The 6,939-nt window shown below is 38.1% G+C and overlaps 1 long non-coding RNA gene across 1 annotated transcript; it reads left to right on the forward strand.

Moving 5' to 3' along the window:
- Positions 1 to 1,414: 1,414 nt before the first annotated feature.
- LOC117477674 lies at positions 1,415 to 6,493 on the forward strand. Its single transcript, XR_004555370.1, has 4 exons — positions 1,415 to 1,896; positions 3,277 to 3,328; positions 3,833 to 3,973; positions 4,643 to 6,493. It is a non-coding gene; the product is annotated as an uncharacterized LOC117477674 (long non-coding RNA).
- The last annotated feature ends 446 nt before the right edge of the window (positions 6,494 to 6,939 follow it).

Here is a 6,939-nt window from a genome sequence, read left to right on the forward strand (position 1 = left end):
AATCCTCTGACAAAAGTGACGTAGCAACACTGACAGTGAACTTGTTAATGATTAAACTGTGAGGAGAAACACTATACAGGGGAAGTGTTAATTGGCTCTGAACCGGAAGGCATATTTAAGCAGGTGGCAGGACCCACACACACTAAGACGCTCAAACACATATTAGTGCTTTGAACATTTCCTAAGATGTCACTTCGGTTGGAAACGGAAACTTGGTTACAAATTAGAACCAAACCGAAAAATGATTCGAGAAAACGTAGGGAAACTGGCTGATTGTGTGTACTATGTTGGACCATGTGTCATTTGGGCAGTTTCCATGTTAAAGGTATAGTAGGTTAGACTGAACGCAATAATATTACTTAATTTGAATTCCACCATCAGAACTAAAGTTTGAATTTAGGAAAAAAAGGGATGATTATTGAATGATTTTATCCAATTCAAATGACAATATGAAATTATTAACCAGGTTCTTTAAAAAAACATGAAGACAAATTTAACATAATTTGTTCTTGTTTGTCATAAACAAGTTATTTTCTTCTGTGAAATGATCATGTGACCTTTTTTGGCTCTCAAATTATCCACATGGAGAACCAAAATCAATTAGCAGAATCTATCATAAATGATAAATCCAAATAATACCATACCTTCACAGTCTTTTAATCTAACCACAGCAGCAGTTGCTCACATTTTTTCAACACGCATTGGGCACAAACACAGAATCACACACTGCTAGCACACACTCATATCCCAGCCGAATACAGCTCCGAAAAGTCTGAAAAATACGATTTCAGAGACAGAGGTCAGACTTACAGAGAAGCACAGACAAAGTTAAGAAGGAAAAGAGGAATACAGAGATAGAGGGGTGAAAATAAAGTGCAGAGGAGACGCAAAAAGAAAGCGAGCGCCACAGGCTACATGGCTCGTCCTCATCCTGAGGATTAGTGCGAGTCTGACAGGTCGCCATGAAAACAGAGCCGGGGCTGCAGCGGGCGACAGAACAAAACACAGAGGAACAGTGCAATGTACACACATCTACACACACACATGCCAGCTAAAGAGATGTCAATGTACCTGTAGCACAGCCCAACATCCCCAAAAGACATGTCAGAGCAGAGAAGATAGAGAGTAAAAGAGCAGAAGTGTGTGTGTGTGTGTGTGTGTGTGTGTGTGTGTGTGTGTGTGTGTGTGTGTGTGTGTGTGTGTGTGTGTGTGTGTGTGTGTGTGTGTGTGTGTGTGTGTGTGTGTGTGTGTGTGTGTGTGTGTGTGTGCTGAGGCCAGGTACAGGGCCTAAAGCTAGAGGCCTAGATGATGGGGACAGCGGAAGGACAAAGCACGCATGATGCATGTGAACTTATCGCTGTGTGTTTGCATCATGCACTCAAAAAACTAAATCATTGGCTTTGTAGATATCACAATAATAAAAAGCTATATTACCTTAATAAAATCTCTAAATATCACCAAAGTAATTGTTTGAGTCGGACATACCAAAATAAATGCTTACAAATCCAACAGTTAATTTTGTCTTAAATTATTACTATCATTTAAGTTGATGACACGAAAATAAATGAGTATTTGACTAACAAATTATATTTTTAAGATATCCTTAATATCTTTGGCAAATTTCAGTCAAAATATTTGAGAATTGGCTAATTATACTGATCAGTTTCAGGAACAGCAATTATTACTCATTCCAAATCAATATTCTTCATCTTTAACAACAACTTAAGAAATTGAGTAAATTACACTAAACGTCATGAGTGGACCCCATTAACAATCGCGCGCAAATGCAGTGTGCTCATGGGAAATCTACTTTTCTATCTGCGCCACATGTGGCAACTGCAACAAGCAAGGAAACACCACGACGAGAACCACCAGGAAAACTCCCTGCAAATCCTGGTAAGTAGCCAGCTAGCAAAAGTTAATGAAATATTGACCCTGACTTTGTGCATATACAACTTTATGGTGTGTAATTATCTAAATACTGTCACACTTGCAGCCATGCTGTCATAGGTCTAGCTAGTTCTCTGTCCGCTTCTACACACGCATGGTGGACACAGTCAACCAGGTGAAGTGAAGCTAACGTTTTACTCAAGTAAAAAGTAGAAACATTAGCACCTGCTTTGTCCGCAGTTGTTGTCTTAAGTACCTAATCAACCAGCTGTCTGTATGTAGCATAGTTAGCTGTTTGTTTTAAGCCCCTTTTACACTGTTATTCAGAAATGCTGTAGTAAAGAAGATCCGCCATTACGTCGACTTTTTAATACTTAACCAGACAATGCCAGCATAATGCTGCCCCAGTGTGTGATATTAGACAGCATGCCGGCCTGACTTGTAACACAACAGCGCCGGCGAATATGTGTGTCTGCATGTCCCGCCATGCCGGAATAACGGAGCAACAGTCTCGCCTTGAACAGGCTGTGAAGGGGGCTTTGCCGCCACACCCGGTTACTAAGCAACGCTTATCGTTTAGGTATCCCTGATAAGGAGGCAGTCATATCATTAACTAAAACTAGCTAGATCTGATCGATATGGACATAAACACGAGTGAAGTATAATCGGGAGAGTGATCAGGTTCTGCAAACTGAGACACGCAGTTCTGCATGATCACCTGCAGCTCTGCCGCTGTGAGGGGACCGGTGAGCAGAGCACACGCTTCAAGTTAGACCTAACACATTTAGCAATCTTATCTACCTCTGGAAGTAACCGAACTAGTTATAAATATGTTTATTCTTTACTTTTGGGTCACTCATTACTGGATTAGCGAGCTGCATGAGACTAAACTGACGGGCTGTCAGGAGAGGGAGAGAGGAAAAGAGAGCACCCTGTTTATTTCTCCCGTGTTATTATCCAAAGTTACTGTACATTTTTGAATAATGTAGTTAATCTACTATTAGTTGTTTGTGTAAATGTATTACTTATATTGTTGATTTTTGTAGAAGCGCCGATAAAAGTATGGATAATACAAAGATAAATGCACCTTGTTTGTGTAAGGTGGCTATTAGTTTATTTGGGTGATTACTGTATCGTGCGAGTGATTTCAGATAACGTCTGCCTACTGCATCCGCGGCCCAGCAGCTGTTACTAGTCTTGCCTATATGCTTATGAAACTGTTTCATCTTTATTATAATAAGGCATTGCATTTTCTTAAGAGGAGTGGCCTACCTGCCCAACTTATGTGTTGTCATATTTATGAGGGAACACTTGATGATGGCTAGAGCAAGTAAAGTTGAATTATTTTGTGAGGCATGTTAAATATTTTCAATATTTGTTTCACAGCACCGACTGCGCTAACGGAGAGAAGTTGAACGAAGATAACAAAACAGAGGAGGTAAATTTCATTATTTTATTAAACACTGAAACAACGTTGCCAACATATTAGTTTGCTTTATACAAGTTTAAGAAATCGGTGAATAAGCTAAATGAGTTGCACCTTGATTTCGACCATGTTTGAGTGCAAAGGCCAGGAAGCACTTGTTAGAAACATAAACAGTGACTATATACAAATATCTAGGACTTGATAATACAAACTGTTACTAATTATTATTATTATATACTACTCCTGCAATTGAGGATCCTGGCTCTGAACACTGCAACTGCAATCGTTTTTATTGACTGTTTTCCAAATGTTTGTGCAATTACGGTAGATGTTCCATTAACTATAGTTTGGAGTAGATGTAATTATTAGCATCAATGAGTAAATATAATTGGGTGTCATTTTTAAAGCTCTATATGATAAAACATATTAGTCCAAAAAGTATGTAGGTAAATGGAAGTAGCATTAAACCAGTCTGTTCGCTCCATGTGATAACACTATTTATCCTCACTTTTTTAGGTTGCAGCTTATGGGATGGCAATGTAAGCTCTGCACATGTGTGGCTTCAGCGAAAGGGTCACTTCTCAAGCACTATCGATTGAAGCACGGTACCTTTGGAATCTGGGAGAAGATGCGAGTGCCTTGATCAAGGACTTTGAGGTTAGTACTATGGCTGAAATGATTCCTCAAGTAACTCGATTACTAAAAATTATCGGGCAGTGGGACAGACATACACGCACTCAGTCAAGCAGACGAACAGACAGACAGCGTGGCACAGAGGTAAGACCGAGGCCGATACAGATGTGCAGTGATCAGTTACAATTATAGTACCCTTATATGTGTAGCCCAGAAGACGTATACCCTTTTTTTTTTGAGTTCTTTGAAATAAAAAAACAATAATTATTAGTTTTTGCATTTCAGAAAATGGGTTCTTTAAAACTTAATGCACTAAATGGGTCTAGTTTTGACATATTATTGTATGCAATTTAAACAATAACAATGTGGATTTTTGTTGTTGTTCATTTTGAGAGGCCGGTCTTATTTTCTCTTTTCTATATTTACTATTGCTCTTTTAATAAAGCAAAATAATGTATTATCCGATTAATGAATTCATCGTTAGAATACTCTATAGCTGCAGCCCTAGTTAGTACAATAGTTTTCAGGATTTTTAACAGTGTTAGTTTTGAAGTTTTAAATAATGTAATCATGGATGACTGTGATGACCATGAACATACATAGTGAGTGAGCAGTGAGGAATTGCTCTTTGTGTGTCTTGTAACATGCAGGCTGAAAGTAAGCACTAACCAGTTATCTTTTCAATGTCTGCAGGATGCTGCTGATGCACCTGTCAGTGTACAAGAGGAGTTGGCAGAGGAGGTGATGAAGATGTACCTGCTGCAGAACCAAGATGGGTCAGTCGATGAACCTACTGATGTAGGGATTGTGATTGAGGGCATCCCTGTCCTCAGAAGTCTTAGGGATCTTAGCAGAGCCTGCTGCTATCTGTTGGGACTAACCTATGCCTTGGATCTGAGATACCCCAAGAATCTCAAATATAGTTTTGAGGTATTCCAAAAACTACTGTTGGAGCTGGATCCTGGCAACCTTTCAACCAAGGTTCAGAGACTGAAAAATTGCCTACATATGTAGTTGCCGACTACTGTTCAGCAAGATGCTAAAAGGTACGAGTTGAGAGTTCCATTGATTGAATTGCATTTTGGACTGGTATTGTTGTAAAGTGTCACTGTTCTTGGTGCATTTCAGTCATATGCAGAGTTCAGTTCAGCCCGTTGCTCCCATAGCTCAATGGAAATGTTCACATGCTCATTGGCAAAAATATACCTGGTTGAAAGTTAAGCTAGATAAAATGCCTAAAAGTTTTATTGCTAAATAATCAAATTTGAGATTTCCATTGATGCTAAGATGTCTCTGCTGCAATTGGTCTTGTTGCATTTTACCCGTGTTTAAAAGGACCGCTTAGTTATATGCAGAGCTCAATTCAGCTCATCGTTTTTATAGCTTGGCCATTGTTACCAGGGCTCTCCCTTCTTAGTCGATTAGTTGACTTTATTTGTGGTTTTGGTCGATGAAGATTTCTTTAGTCAATTAGTAATATTTTAATGTATTTTTTTTCATGGTGAATGACTTATTTGTAAGAAACGTATATCTATGAGTGGCCGTTAGGGACATTATTCAGAAATACCATTCACATACACATGTGAAGCACTCTCATACACACAACTGAAACCAAAATCATTTACAAACATATGTAAAAATCTCTCATACACATGTGAAACGCTCTCACACACATATGAAACAATCTCTTATACACAAATGAAACGCTATCATATACACATGAAATGCGATTTCAGTATGTTGTGTGAGAGGGATTTCAGTTGAAACGGAAGGCATCTCAGTTGATAAAGGAAGTCGATTTCAGAAAAGCAAACACAATATTATGTCCGTTTGCGATTGTTCCATCATGTCTGCTCAGCAGCATGCACAAAGCTTAACTGAGGCAGCAGCGTTGTTAAATAATATCCTGGCCTCAGCGGGGTGCACAGTCTCTCCTAAGGGGAGCTGTAGTGGGCCATTGCCTGCCGCGGGACGGGAAGAGGGACGATACATGGTGTTGAGGCCAGGATATTATTTAACAACGCTGCTGCCTCAGCTTTGTGCATGCTGCTGAGCAGACATGATGGAACAATCGCAAACGGACATAATATTGTGTTCGCTTTTTTTAAATTTGCGCTTCTTCGCTGTTTTTTTTAAACGACTTCCATTTCAACTGAAATCCCTCTCACACAACATATCGAAATCGCATTTCATGTGTATATGATAGCGTTTAATTTGTGTATAAGAGATTGTTTGTGTGTGAGAGTGCTTCACATGTGTATGTGAATGCTATTTCTGAATAATGTCCCTAACGGACCCTCATAGATATCTCTGGTAAACACAAGGATTTAAAGTGGTGTTTTTGTGTGATTCTTTGTGAAGAATATGTTGATTTAATCGATTAGTCATCAAATGTGTACGAGTGTTAGTCGACTAAGAATGTATTTTGTCAAGAACAGCCCCTAATTGTTACAAATGTAATATGCAAACTAAACCAGGTTGAGACTTAATGTGATGTGTTATACTGGTCAAATTTGAACAATAAATATGTAATTAAAATGTCAATGTGTACAATTGCTCTTTTGGTTTTATTAGATGTATTGACCTCAGGTAAAGCACTCCTGGAGTAAAGGGTAAATACAGTTAAAAAAATAAGTAAATGTAACACATATATTTATATAATTAATAGTCCAGTTTGAATTAAATGTAGTTAAAAACATCGAGTACATTTCACACATTTGTTTTGTTAAATAATAGTCTCCTTTTCAGTTACATCTACCTAGCATTTAAGTGATATCTACTAAAAAGAAATAGTGGTTTTGGCTTAGGGTTACTATTGCATTGACTTAGGATTTTAATTATATTTACTCAATTGTATATGTTATGGTACTAAATGTAGTTATTTAGACCCACTTGATTTTTTTACTTACATTTACTCAATTCATAAGGTAAATTTAAATGATTTCACAGCTTTAAGATTGACTCAATATTTTTAAGTGTAAAAATGTTTC

This window comes from Trematomus bernacchii, unplaced genomic scaffold (genome assembly GCF_902827165.1).
Source record: "Trematomus bernacchii unplaced genomic scaffold, fTreBer1.1, whole genome shotgun sequence".
NCBI classification, from domain to species: domain Eukaryota; kingdom Metazoa; phylum Chordata; class Actinopteri; order Perciformes; family Nototheniidae; genus Trematomus; species Trematomus bernacchii.